Raw genomic sequence first — 14,088 nt, forward strand, 5'->3', positions numbered from 1 at the left:
TCAGAAATCTGCCTGCCTCTGCCTCCCAAGTGCTGGGATTAAAGGTGTGCACCACCACTGCCCAGCATCATTTCTTTCTAAAATGATTTATTTTTATTCTATGAATAAGTTGGTGTCTATGTGGGTATGCGTACATGAATGTCATGCCTTCAGAATCCAGAAGAGGGCGTCAGATCTCCCTTAAGCTGTAGTTACAGGTAGTTGTGAAGCGCCCAACATGAGTGGTAGGAACAGAATTTGGGTCCTCTTAACCACTGAGTATCTCTTCAGCTCACTAGGTATTTCTGTTTGTTTTTTGTTTTTTGTTTTTCAAGACAGGGTTTCTCTGTATAGCCCTGGCTGTCCTGGAACTCACTCTGTAGACCAGGCTGGCCTCGAACTCAGAAATCCGCCTGCCTCTGCCTCCCAAGTGCTGGGATTAAAGGCGTGTGCCACCACCGCCCGGCTTTCACTAGGTATTTCTTAATCTAGGAAGGCTGACTTAAAATGGACCATTACACATAGTGATGAAATTCATAATTGGTCAGCTTTTTCTGTTTGTCTTCTTTCTTTGAAATAGGCTCTCACCTAGCCCAGGTTACCCTCAAACTGTAATGCAGCCAAGACTAGTCTTGAAAACTGATCCTCCTGCCTCAACCCCCTGATTACAGATATCACAAGTATGTGCCACCGTGCCTCATTTGTGTGGTGTTGGGGATCAAATCCAGGGCTTTGTGTAAAGCTAGTTAACGTCTCTACCAAGTAATGTCCCCAACCCACTCTGGACCACTCTTACCATCCCTTCCTCTCAGCCCTGTGAGACAACTAGTGTTGTATGTGAGAGGTGGGGTATCTGTGGTACTGAAAGCTTAAATACGCTGCCTCCAGAGAAGCCAGTGAGCTGCAAACAGAACGAGGGCTCTGGGTTCCGTGTAGGCGTGCGTGCGTGCGTGCGTGCGTGCGTGCGTGCGTGCGTGTGTGTGTATTCAAGTCAAGGGCACATGCGCCTGGCCAGGAAGAGGGAAGGCAAAGCCAGAGCTACTGTTCTCCTCATGGGCCCTACTCTGAAATGAGCTCACACATCACGCTTGTGGTTCCCTGGGAAAATAACACAATCCCACGAGCAGTCAAAACAACAATATTTGTGCAGTGTGTGGTATTAGCTGATGGCCTCCTCCCTCTAGGCTAGCTGGCTGTACCTGGTCTGGGGCTGTCTCCCCACCCACCCCAAGGCCTCCTTCCTTCAACACTCTGGCTCCTGGCCTAAAACCTCAGCCCGGAGAAACCTCCCTCACCTCTGCTCTGGGTGGGACCCAGTGTTCCCCCAACCCCTGTAACCTCTAGGACAAGAGAGGCTCTGGTTTTCCCTCAGTGTTAGCTGGAGGATGGAGAGTATTATGTTTATTTTTCAGTTTTTGCCATATTGGAGTTGGAAGCCAGCGCCTTGTGTTTACTGGGCAAGTTTTCAACCTCTAGGTCAAACCCTGAGCCCTCCCTTCCTCTCTCCCTCCCTCTCGCTCTTCTTCCCTCTATTCCTTTCTTCTCTTCCTTCCTTTCATCTTTCCATTTTTGAAACAGGGTCTCAGGTATCCCAGGCTGGCCTCCAACTCACTGTGTCACCAAGGATGACCTCAAAATCCTGATCCTCCTAACTCCAGATATCCAGTGCTGGGCTTACAGGCATGCACCACCCCATCTGGCTTATGATGAGTTTCCTCATGATGAATTTCTTCTTGTCACCTTTTCTCCCATCTCAGGCTCTTTTCCTCCCTCCCCTCTTTCTTCTCTTCTCATTTCTTCTCTCCTTACTTTCTGCTCATTCCTTCCCCTCCCCCAAAGTCTTTTTCTTGTTCAAGCCTCTTCACTCTTTTTGTTTTGTTTTGTTTTGAGACAAGGTTTCTCTGTATAGCCCTGGCTGTCCTGGAACTCACTCTGTAGACCAGGCTGGCCTCGAACTCAGAAATCTGCCTGCCTCTGCCTCCCAAGTGCTGGGATTAAAGGCGTATGCCACCAGCACCTCTTCACTCTTGATCATCCCTCCCTCTGTGCCTCAGCTTTCCCAGACACCCCTCTTCCTCTCAGCTGCCTTGAGGCCCCTCTCACACCTAGGCATGCATCGTCTCTACTCTCACACCTCCCGCACCCTGTATGAATGATAAGGAAGATCGTGGCTGATGCTGGCAGGGCCTACCATGCATCCACCATTCTCATGTGCTTTGCAGAGCTTTAGGCCACAGAGCTGGGAGTCAGTGCCTCTGCCCTCCCTGAGAAGATGTCCCTTGTCCCTCGAAGGCTGCCTTGGGAGACACGCTTTCCGCAGCCTTTCAAAGATGTCCTCTGAAGCTGGCTTGGTTGCTTGCAGGAGCCAGCTGCTTGCCACTGTTCTGTGTGTCTTTTTAAGTCATCTTTTTGTTTGTTTGTTTTTTGTTTGTTTGTTTGTTTGTTTTTCGAAACAGGGTTTCTCTGTATAACCCTGGCTGTCCTGGAACTCACTCTGTAGCTCAGGCTGGCCTCGAACTCAGAAAACTGCCTGCTTCTGCCTCCCAAGTGCTGGGATTAAAGGCTTTTTTAAGTCTTTAATTCTGTGCTTCTTACAGTCAGTTCCCAGATAAGCTGCTTGTGGCTAGATCCTTCCTGTTCTTAGCTATTGGGGTGTGCAAACAGAGGAGATAGAAGCTCTAGAAAGTTCTTGGTGCTGGATCTAGAATGCCCACGGGCTAGGAGCCTCCATGTCCCCTTCTGTGTCCACTTGGAATGAAACCCTTGCTCCAGGTGAGGACCTGGGGACAGACCTGCTCCTCGCATGGGGAAGCTGACTGGGGGAAGAGCAGGACATTTGTTCCACTGTTCCTAGGACTAAGGGGAACCTTGGGTGTGGTGCTTTCCCAGAATGATTCCAGGAATCATGGGATGAGTTGGTCACCCCAAGGACAGGTGACTGGCCCAGGGGCACATAGATCGGAATGATACCATACTGGAAGAGAACCCAGGTAGGACTGGAAGGCACAACTTAGCAAATTTTCTCCTGCTCCAAAGGCCTTGATGTGAGTGGTTTCCTGCTAGGAGGCAGGAGGATCACTCTCTGAACTTCTAGGTCTTTCCATGGCACCAGGTGTTATAAGACTAGACATTTCAGGAAACCTTTTCCTTCCCTCTTGTCACTGTCATCAACAGGACAGATGCAAGCCCAGGTGACTTACCTCTTGGGCACCTTGTAGTATAACAAGGCTTCTATTATCTCCCTGACCTTTCCAGCGCTGGAGTGGCTCTGGGGTCCGGGTGACTGCGTGTCACTCTCCACGGATTTAGTTCCTGCTTGAGTCTCTTTTCCCGCTGCAGGAGCCTGAAGCTCTGGGTGATGGACCCGGCGGGTCCTTGAAGGAGCAGCTGGTCCTTTCCCCAGGCTGCATTAAGGACACATAATGCAGGTAATACACACAGTGTGGGGGGGGGGCCTGAGAGGGGCGGGAGGTGTCAGCTCTGAGGATGGTGCAGCTTCCAGCAATGGCAATAGTGGACAGTCTAAGCAGAGGCCAGAGGGATAAGAGAAGACCTAGCTCTACCCAGGCAGCACACTAGGGGAAGGACCACCCAGATAGACACTATGTCCTTAAGCCAGGTGAGCAGGCCCCGTTGAAAGCAGAGTCTTCAGGAAGGGGAACGAATGGATATATAGATCTCCTCTTGTCTGCAGGGGGATAGATTCTGAGACCCCAGTGGGTACCTAAGGTTACAGATAGAGCCCTGAACATGAGCTTCTGGTACCTGCCAACAGGTCAGTGGCAGCTATAGAGCAGATACACCTGTCAAAGAAAGAACTCCTGTACAAATGGGTCAGAGGGTGGTATGGGGAGAGGCCAGAACACAGGTGTCTTCATCAGCGGTTCGTGACCCCTTTAGGGGTCAAATGACCCTTTCACAGGGGTCGAATATCAGATACCCTCCATATCAGATATTTACATTATGATTCATAACAGTAGCAAAATTACAGTTATGAAGTAACCATAAAAATAATTTTATGGTTGGCTGGGGTATGAAGGCAATATATGAGGAACTGTACTGAAAAGTCATAGCATTAGGAAAGTTGAGAAGCACTACTCTTCGTGTTATGGCCAGTTTGTGTCATAGAATAGGGACAGGTTCCACTCTGGTTGGACATCAGCACCAGGCCCCAAGTATAGAGTAAGGTATAGGGATTCGACTGGGGGATTTCTCTGTGGCTCCGAGAAAGACTTTACTCAGACAGAAATTTGTCCAGCCAAGGGTGAAGGAAGGCAGGAGACAAGTGCAGGGAGGGAGGCTGGAACAGTGTGGGTGGGTGGGAAACAGCCCTGTGGGTGGCCTGATGAGGGTGGAGGTCAGCAGGCCTACTTCAGGACAGCGAGCTCCTGGCCTGGAGCCCAGGGTGGGGACCTGGTGAGATAAGGGCCCAGGGACCTTGGGGATGGGAATCTCATAAAGTTGGCTCAGTCTTAGGAGTTCACAAGCTTCTGTAGGGTTGATCGAGTACTTCTGAGGCTGGCTCCTAGCCTTGTTGGATACCTCTCACCAGGCTGAAGATCCTGAGAAGGCGACTGGGGGCCAGGGGGACTGAGGGGCCTGAGGCCCAATGAACTTAAGGCCTGGTGAACGTGGCCAAGTCTTCTTCCTTTCTTAGAGAGGCGGGGGGTGGGGCAGGCAGGGGGAATTGGTTGATTGTTAATTGGCTGGGTAAGGTGGGGAGCTCCTTGGGGTGAGGAGACAGGTATGAAGACAAAGACTTCAGAGCCACCTCCTCTCTCATAGGTGAGAGGAGATGCTTGACACTGTGGGACATGAAGGACATCTCTCTGGACTACCTGAAAGGACTGTTTTGTATTTACTGTTGTCCTCTGAACATGCCAGGTGAGCACTCTGCCACCAAGCTACAACCCTAGCCCTCTTCTCACTTTTAATTTTAGGACAGGCTTTTCTTGCCAGGTTGCCTAAGCTGCTCTTGAACTCAGACCCAAGCTGGCTTTGAACTTGTAGTCATTCTGCCTCAGCCTCCTAAGTAGCTCACAGGTCTACACCACCATGCCTGACTTGGCTAGAATTTATTGACTGATTATTTGTGTTTGGAAGCAGTGCTTATGCCCTGTGGTACGCATGTGGAAGACAATTTACAGGAGCTGGGTCTCTCCTTCCAACACACAGGGCCTGGGGCTGAGCTGAGGTCATCCGGCTTGTGGCAAGTGCTTTTACTCACCGAACCATCTTGCTGACTTAAAAAAAAAAAAAAAAGACAGTGTCTTACTATGTGTCTCTCTGGCTAGCCTGAATATGTAGACCAGGCTGGCCTCAGATTCATGGAGATCTGCCTATCTCTGTCTCCCAAATGTTGGGATTAAAGTTGTGTGCCACTATGCTCAGTAACACCTACTTGATGGCCTTAGCAACCATTGACCCTCCAGGACAATTTCGGAGACTAAACCAGTGCTCTGGGTCATGTGCACATTTTTAATCCTAATACCTGGGAGGTAGAGACAGGGAAATTAGGAGTTCAGAATCATCCTTAACTATACAGTCTCTTCAAGGCCAGCCTGGGTCCCATGAGACCCGATTTCAAAAAACTCAAAACCAAACCTGAGCAAAACAAGATGTGAATAATGATAAAGGTGTCTTAAAGGGAAGCATCCCCGTGCTTGGGTCATGCCAGAAGCCATGTAGTCAGGACAGCGAGTGCTGGAGGGACAGAAGAGCAAGCTTCTGCAGGAAGCATCTTGGAGCAGCTGTGGCCGGTCCCTGGGGCACATCTGTACACTTGGCCTACATTTCTTGGATTCTGCCTGGACGCTCCCCCATGAGTCACATATGTCCAGAGCCCCTCATCCTGGCTAGCATCTGATAGTGTCAGCAGGGAGTCCCCCGGGGGGCAGAGCCCAGATCAACCCTGGCTACTTACTTCGAAGAGGTCAGCAGAGGTGCCACGTCAGCCAGGGCCTGCAGAGCAGTGCTTCCTCCAGCCTTGGTCCGACCTGGCTGGGAAGGCATGCGTGTTTGCAGGGCCTGACGCATTTGCTCACAGTTCTTTGCAAGCCTTACTCATCAGTTCTGGGAGATCTTATCTGTGTTGCAGAGGGAAATTGATGATCACTCCCGAGTTTGCCTGAGGTAACAGAGCCTGACAGGACAGAATTGAGGCCAGGAAGGTGGGCTGCACACCTGGCCCCAGTGGCCTGCTTCGGAGCATCCTTTCTGTCTGTGGGCAGTGGGTGGCCACATCTGAGCCTGCCAGGAAGGCCGGACAATGCTAGTCCTGCAGGCAGCAAGTCAGACTCAGCTTCTCTGCTTAGCCTCTCCCTGGTTCCCTGCCTCCTTCTGCACAGCCTTGCCAGTGGTGATTTCTTTTCTTTTCTTTCCTTTTGGTTTTTGAGACAGGCTAGCTTCAGACTCATAGCATAGCTGAGGATAACCTGGAACTGCTGATCCTTCTGCCTTCAACTTCCCCAATGCTGGGAATACAGGCATGGCCTACTGTGCTGGCAGTTATTTAGGCAGATTTAGAGGGCAGAACATCAACAGTTCTTCCCCATTGGTTGCACAAGTGTAAGCATCTGGCCAATCATCAGCCTTCTCTTAGACACCCTCCCTACTAAATTGTCTCCTGCTGGAAGCAAGTACTTCTGAGCACCAGGGTCCTGAGGGGTGGGGTGGGATGGGAGAGAGAAAAGGGCTCTCTTCCAAGAGGACCTGGGTGGAGGACAAAGGAACAGAGGCCAACTAGAGACTCTCCTGAGCATTGAATTGCCAGGTCCTGTTTGTGGAGAGCACACCTCTGCCTCATCCTTGCTTCCTCTATCCATACCCAAGGTCTCTGGAAGAGGGCCTGAGCCCTGGCCTTTACTCTGGTCTGGCTCTGGACCTGTCTCTCTGGCCTTGGCCCACCTACGGGTGGATCTCAGATGGCGCAAACAGGGTGGTGTAACAGCCTTCCAGGCTTTCTTGGCCAAAAGGCTGCCAATGCTACAGTTCCAGGAAGCCCTAGCTCTGAGGGGTTGGTACACAGAGGGTAGAATCCCTATCAGAGCAATGGAGGGAACAGAGTCACGGGAGCCCACTAGGGCCCAAAACCCCACTGGCTCAGGTAAACCCAGGGTGCTGCCTGGACCTGGGGAACCTGTGTGTGCATGGTTGAATTGCAGAGACCTACTCTGTGCTGCTGTGGTCACAGGGCCAGAGGAAAGGCAGGAAAAACTGCAGATGTGGGGAGACCACAGTGTAGATACTTGGGCTGTTTAAACTGAGTCTTCCAGGGCAAAGGACGGAGGGAAGGCAGGGACAGGTCATCGGTCTGCCCATGCTTTTCTGTAGCTTAAGGATCCAGTAGCTATCTAGGTTCTTGCTATACCTGTTTGCTGGATCGGCCCTGGGAATCATCAAAAAGCCCTGTGAATTCCCCTGGAGTGTCTGAGGATGGAGGACTCAGGAATCTCCCATACCCTCTGTCAATCCCTCCACCAGTCCTGGGCAAGTTCTCCCCAGGGGCAGGCATTGCCTTCTCTCTGTAGGTGACAGCCTCTGTTGTAATCTGTTTCTGGATGTGTATATAAAATTGTGAGTTTAGATTTCACTGTGTCATAGATACCCAAACAACTGTTTCAAATATGACACTTATTGCTTTCGCATGAGTCAAGTCAAATGGTGCTGTGTTCCTGACTGCCACAAGGACAGTGAAATGACCAGGACGCCAATCTTCTTTTGTTACTGTGAAACCAATTTCAGTCACCATGGTCTCTACCTCATGCAGTATGGTTGCTAGAGTTCCAGCCAGCACGTCAACATTGCAGAAGGCAAAAATAAAGAAGTAAGGGAAGAGGGGGCCTTCGAAGAGGGCAGGCCTTCTTTATTTCCAAAGTCACATCCCATAAGCTGCATGGGAGGCAACATATGGATGGGCTTGAATTATCATCTAACTGAACCTAGCTGGAAAGAAGGATGGGAATTATTGCTTAAAATCAGAAGTCTGGGAAGGAAGACACAGTGACTGTGAAATACAGCTAGTTGTCCTCGTCACAGTTTATCACCTGAGCAGAAGTTTCATTCGAGATGCTGTGTGACTCCCTCAGACCCCTCGAAGCAGCAGCCTACAGACAGAATTCCATGTTTCCATTCTTGGCCTGGCCTCCAGTTTGGGGCCTTCAAGTTCCTCTTGGAGCAGTGTAAGCAGGTGCCCACATCCGCTGTATCTCCAGCTGGAACAGGATCAGTTTGATGATCAGAGCCAGCCGAGCCATCCCAAGGAGGATCCACAGGGACACGATACTCTTGTACCACAAGTACAGAAGGTACTCTTGAGAAGGATCCATGCCTGGGGAAAGGTGAGGTCGGAGGAGGATGGCCTGTGGTTGGTCAGACAGAAACTGGGAGCCCTGATTGTTTTGACAGTTTGTGTGACTGTGTACCATGCGTGTGCCTGGTACTCTTGGAGGTCAGAGGAGGGCGTCAGATTCTCTGGAACTGACAGTTGTGAGCCACCAGGTAGGTACAAGGAACTAAACCCAGGTCCTCCACAAGAGCAGCAAGTGATCTTAACCACTGAGCCATTTCTCCAACCCATTTGATTATTTTTGAGACAGGGTCTAACCTAGTCCAATCTATCCTCAAACTTGATATGTAGCTGAAGATGACGTTGAACTTTTAATTCTTCTAACCCCCACCCCCACCTCCTGAGTGCTGGGATTGGTAGGTGTGTGTTACCACACCCAGTTATATGATGCGGGGGATCAAACCCAGAGCCTGAAGCATGCTAAGGGAATACTCTATCCACTTAGCTCTATATGTTCTGGTTTTGTTTTGGCTGAAATGGGGGCTGGTAGTGGCAGCCAGGGAGTTTAGGAAGAGCCATGGAGCTGCTGAAGACATGCATTGATGACTGCCATCTGAGTCCCCTGCACCTGTGACAAAGGAGAGATCATCTCCCCTCTTGGATTTAGAAACCACCTTACATCTTGGCTTCCGGGCTCTCTATCAATTCTCCAGTTTCTCTTTCCCTGTTTTTGAGCCTTCCCTCTAGAGCCTTACACCCACAGTTCCCTCAGCTCCCACTGTTCCTCATTCCCAGTTGCTCTGGGCCTGTGTTCTTTCCCATCATCCTTGCATCTTGACTCAGACATCCTTCTCAGAGAACAGCCTGCCGCACTCTCGAAGCCCAAGCGTCTGCTGTGTCTTCTTCCTTGGGACAGAAGATCCCTTTCCCCACGACTGTCTCTAGGATCATAGACGCTTAAAAAAAAACCACTAAGTGCTGCACACTCCCGAGGTTTGGAGCTGCTCATCCAGGGCTTACCCAGGATGCCCTGATGAACTAGATCAGTAATGGCCCAGAAAAGAAACAGAAGGGGTTGCCCTAGACTTAGCTGACTCCTGTGATCGTCCCGCTCTATAACACATTTCCTTTTTCTCTTTATGCTTCTGGGAGCCTGACCCACCTCCTTCATCAAATTGGGATCCTGTGCAAGCTAGGGATCTGCCTCTTAGGTCCCCGTGGCTTTTCCTGTCTTGACCATCCTCTATTCCCCACCCTGTCCTACTGGCCCTGCATCAGACCTGGCCAGTGTCCCTGGCCCTGGCTGACAGCCTGGCTTAAACTGATAAGGTTATGTGGCTGGCTGATTCCTCTGCGGTACCAAATGTGATCAGCAGAACCAGTGCTGAATCCAGGCAGCAGCTTCAGCTCCAGCTCCTGGCCACAAGAGCGGGGGAGGTGCTTTCTCCCCTTGATTTCATTTTTTGGCAGGAGGGTTGGCAGCTGGCAAAGCACTCCACTGAGGAGCTAAAGCAATTGCAGACCGTGGGAGGAACTGGTGGCTGGGGTCTAGGGTGACCCTGGCTATTGGCTTCAGACAGGGACAATGATACTCCATGACCCTGTGTGTGTGTGTGTGTGTGTGTGTGTGTGTGTGTGTGTGTGTGTGTGTGTGTGTAGGGGATCAGCATTCCCACCCAAGAAAGAGGTTAGTTCATTTTGAAAAAAAAAAAAAAAAAACAAGAGCGCTGAGTTTTGGAAAAGAGGTGTGGAAATTTCCAGAACACTTATGATTTGGGGATCCACCCTAGATTTGCCCTGACTTGCCTGGTGGGGCCTTACTCTGCCATTCCCCAGGCCTCAGTTTCTCCATGTACATAAGCAAGAGCGCTTGCAGATGAAGCAGTGTGGGGCTCTCTGTAGTGTTCTCTGCAGCAATTCTGGGCAGGTGAAGAGGACCATGGTGGGCCTTGCTGCTTTCCCAGCAGCCCCTCTGGCATCTAGGGCTTCAGACTAGGCTCAGGGATGTCTTAATCCAGGGATGGTACACTCACTCTGGGCTGGAGATTAATTCAGGGCAGGGAGCTATAGTGCAAGAGACGGAGCAGTTTGCCTTGCTTCCCATAGACTGGCTTCCTGAGCAGAGGAACCCTGGTTGCCCCTTCACTCCTAGGGTCACAGGCAATGGCACCATGTCTCTACCCCTCCCTAGTGGGTGGCTGATGTCTTTTGCATTTCCAGAATGATGCCTACAGAATGTTGCCTAATTGGGAAATATTCTTTCTATTCTCTCTCTCTCTCTCTCTCTCTCTTTCTCTCTCAGACAGGTTCTCATGATGTAGACCAGACAGTCTCTGTCTTTGAACTCATGATCCTTTCTTCTATCTTCTTAAAAATTGCTGGGATGGCTGGGGTGAACCACACCTGGGTTTAGTTGTAGAATCTGAGGTCCATCCTAAGACTATGGGGAAACCCTGAATGCTTTCAAAGGTGCTAAACATGATATAGGATCTTAAGCACCAAGGGGGACAGGGGAAGAGGATGTGTTTAGTCCTGGGGGCTAAGCCTCATTCTGCTGTGTGGATGGTAACCATTTAAGGCGGTGCGGTACTCAACCTGTTCAGTCTTACACTACAGAAAATAGCAGTAGGAAAGAAAAAGAGACACACACGAGAACAGCCTCCAGGAGTGTTTCCTGAACTGGAAGGCTGGAGGGGACAAGCCTGGTCCTCCATGCTGCTGGCTGCAGCTCTCCTCAGACACATGCTCCCACCGTAATGGTGGAGGTGAGCCCCTGACCCAGTTAGAAGAAATCTATCCAAGTTGGTTCTTCCTGAGCCACAAGCTGGAGAAAACCAGGCTGGGGTCCAAAGACCTCTAATTATGAGACCCTCCTTTCAGGGGACCTTAAACCCTGAGGCCAGAAGGCGGTGGTGGGTTCTCAGAAAACCCAAGCTAGATCCTCTTAGTTAGGGATCCCAAGGTGCAGAGAGGGTTCTAAAAACAGCTTACGTCGTGGAAACAAACAGGTTAGAAGTTGGATCTCACTGTGCTATTCCAGCAAGATAAGGGGCTCTCTGAATTCAGCTTTCTCCTTGTTAAACCAGGGATGGCACACTCACTCTGGGCTGGAGATTAATTAAGTGAGTGGCTTGCCATCCTGGCAGAGTCTCAACTGTCCACTGAAGAATTACAGAAAGGGCCCTGATGTGCAAGACGACCATCCGAGTCAAACTACTAATAGCAGCAGCAGCAGCTGGACCACGTGCCAAAGATCATCACAGCTGAGCTTGTGGATTGGTGATATTCCCTCATAGAAGACAGGGGTGGGGAGACTCACTGGACTCTCACCTAAGTGTGTGGTATATGGTGTGTGGTGTATGGTATATAGGTTGGAAAAGACTAGGAGAAGGGCTCCATCTATGTAGTCATGGGGGAGTTATCATCTATGATGGGTGAAAACCTTCCAGGGCAGTGTTTCCAGACCACCCGTACTCCTGCCTGTAACCCCTCAGCCATGTTCTGCCAGTAAGCCCAACAGAAACACAGTTTCCCAGGGGCAATTTTGAAGGAGTCAAACTTTGTTTTGTCTTTAGAACCTCAGAAAAGAAGAGGGATAGGTGTTGCCTAACCCTGCCTCCCTGCTGCTAGCTGGGCACTGGTCTACTGGAGGATGTGGCACCCCCAGTGCCAGCCTGGTGGAGGAGGAGGCTGTGACCTTCCTGCTGGGGATCTTCAGGACCAGCAGGGGTGAGAGATGCTGAGGCTGGCTACAGTCAGCCATGGGCTTTCTTGACAGGCTCCTACCTTGGCTGTTGTTTTCCCCAGGCCAAGAAGAGACTGAGGGTCCCTTTAAACTGTTTTGCCTGGGTCCTAGCCTGGAGCTGGGGGAGGGAATGCATGGGGAAGAGATCAGATCGGAAGCAGACAGGGCATCGTGTCCCTCAAGGGCTACAGGTGAGCTCTTAGCCTTGGAGGACAACTCTGTGCTGGCCCACAAGAGGGAAGGATGTTAGTCCACCATGCTGGGAAAGGGTAGAGCCTGATAAGCTGGCAAGCTGTGTGCCAAGTTCACCAGGTCACCCCACAGGATACCAACCAGACACCTGAGGTGGATGCCAAGGCCTGGAAGATGCAGGCAGCTGAGTCCCAGCCCTGCCAGCCCCAAGCCTCTCACGGATCACGTAGTTTCTGAAGCCCACAGTGCTAAGTGTGATGAAAGCAAAGTAGAAGCTCTCCACATAGCTCCAGCCTCTGTGTGGGAGAAGAGAAGGGAAGGCAGTAACAGGAAGGGCAGGAGGCCTCAGAGAAGTGCAGGGGAGCCTGTTTAGCCACCATGCTGGCACGCACTGGCCTGTGGCTCTAGCTGGAGGATCGAGAGGGGGGTGCCCTAGTCCCACCTCTCCAGCTTTGTGTTTTCCCCACATTTCCTGCAAGCTTCTATGGCGGCTTTGATGCCTGCCATCATTCTTACTCCCGTGATGGGCATCTTAACAAACAAAGATGCTATTCTGGACTTTGTTACCCTAACCCTACCAATCCCTTCATTTTCCCCATCCCACCCCTCCTAGTCCTGCACCCCATTTCCACCACAGTCCTACCTTCTGGAAACGACTCATCCTGGTTCCCAACCACTCCCCTTACAGCTGTTCTCCAGCCAGTGAGCCTATCTGTGCACCCCACACTTCATGAGGGGCCCCAGGTGGTTGAGCACCACGAGGTTGAGCAGAATCCCAGGGAAAGCAAAGAATATGTAGAAGAGACAGGCAGCCATGGTTTGCGGGCTCAAGTTGCCGAAGCCTTGTGGGAAGCGGGGGTAGTGTTGAAAGGGACTCTTACCCTGGCTCTGCACATGGCCACTCTAGCTCTTTCCCTGCTCATCCCACCCAACTCCCCGGATTCCATTTCCCACTGTGGTAAAGTGGGAAATATTATGGACATATCTAGTAGTCTCCTGATTAACCAGTTCAGTCTGGACTCTTCCAGATACCTCTGTTTACTCTCTCCATCATATTTACAATAAACCTTCTCCGCAGTCATATCTAGGAGTCACATGCACTCAACTTCATTTCTTCATTCACTTACAAGGCTCAGAAGGTTACAGGGTTCACAATGCCCCTCTTCCGTGTTATGTGCACAGTAACAACTTGCTGAGTAGAAAAGACTCTTCAGTGTGGCTGCCTACAAGTTGTATGGTGAGCTCAGCTTCTGTGCATTATTACTCTGCTGCCATTCTTGCGCCTAGTCCCCTGCAAGGCTGTGGGGCTTTGATATTTTTGAGCCTGTTTCCTTGGACTTAAAACGGAGTGCAGACATTCACTTGGCACAGCTGTAAGGAAGCCACAGTGGGAACATGCTGTAGATGGGAATGTGTGCACGGGCTGAGTGTGTGGATCCATGATGGGTAATGGAAAGTTGCCCCATACTAGCTTCTGTCCCAAGAACCTCTTCAGGTGCCTCTTTCTCTGGAGCCCTCATCATCTGTCACATTTTGTTTTATTTCGTTTGCCTTAAAACAAGGTCTCTAAGTCTAGTGACACATGCTTTTAATCCCAGCACCCAGGAGGCAGATGCAGGTGGATCTCTGTGAGTCCAAGGACAGCATGGTCTACATAATGAGTTCCAGGACAGTTAGAGCTGCATAATACTCTGTTTCAAAAAATCAAAAAACAAAACAAAACAAAAATAAACCTAGGCAGGAAAATGTCGCTTCACAAGCAAGATGACCTGAGTACTGACCCCAGGCAGCACTCACATAAAAAGCAGGGTGTGGCTTTCTTTGCCCCATCTACTGCGAGAATGAAGACCATTCTCAGCAATCAGACAGTCGACATTCCAGAAAA

Source organism: Mastomys coucha, unplaced genomic scaffold, assembly GCF_008632895.1.
Source record: "Mastomys coucha isolate ucsf_1 unplaced genomic scaffold, UCSF_Mcou_1 pScaffold9, whole genome shotgun sequence".
NCBI classification, from domain to species: Eukaryota; Metazoa; Chordata; class Mammalia; order Rodentia; family Muridae; genus Mastomys; species Mastomys coucha.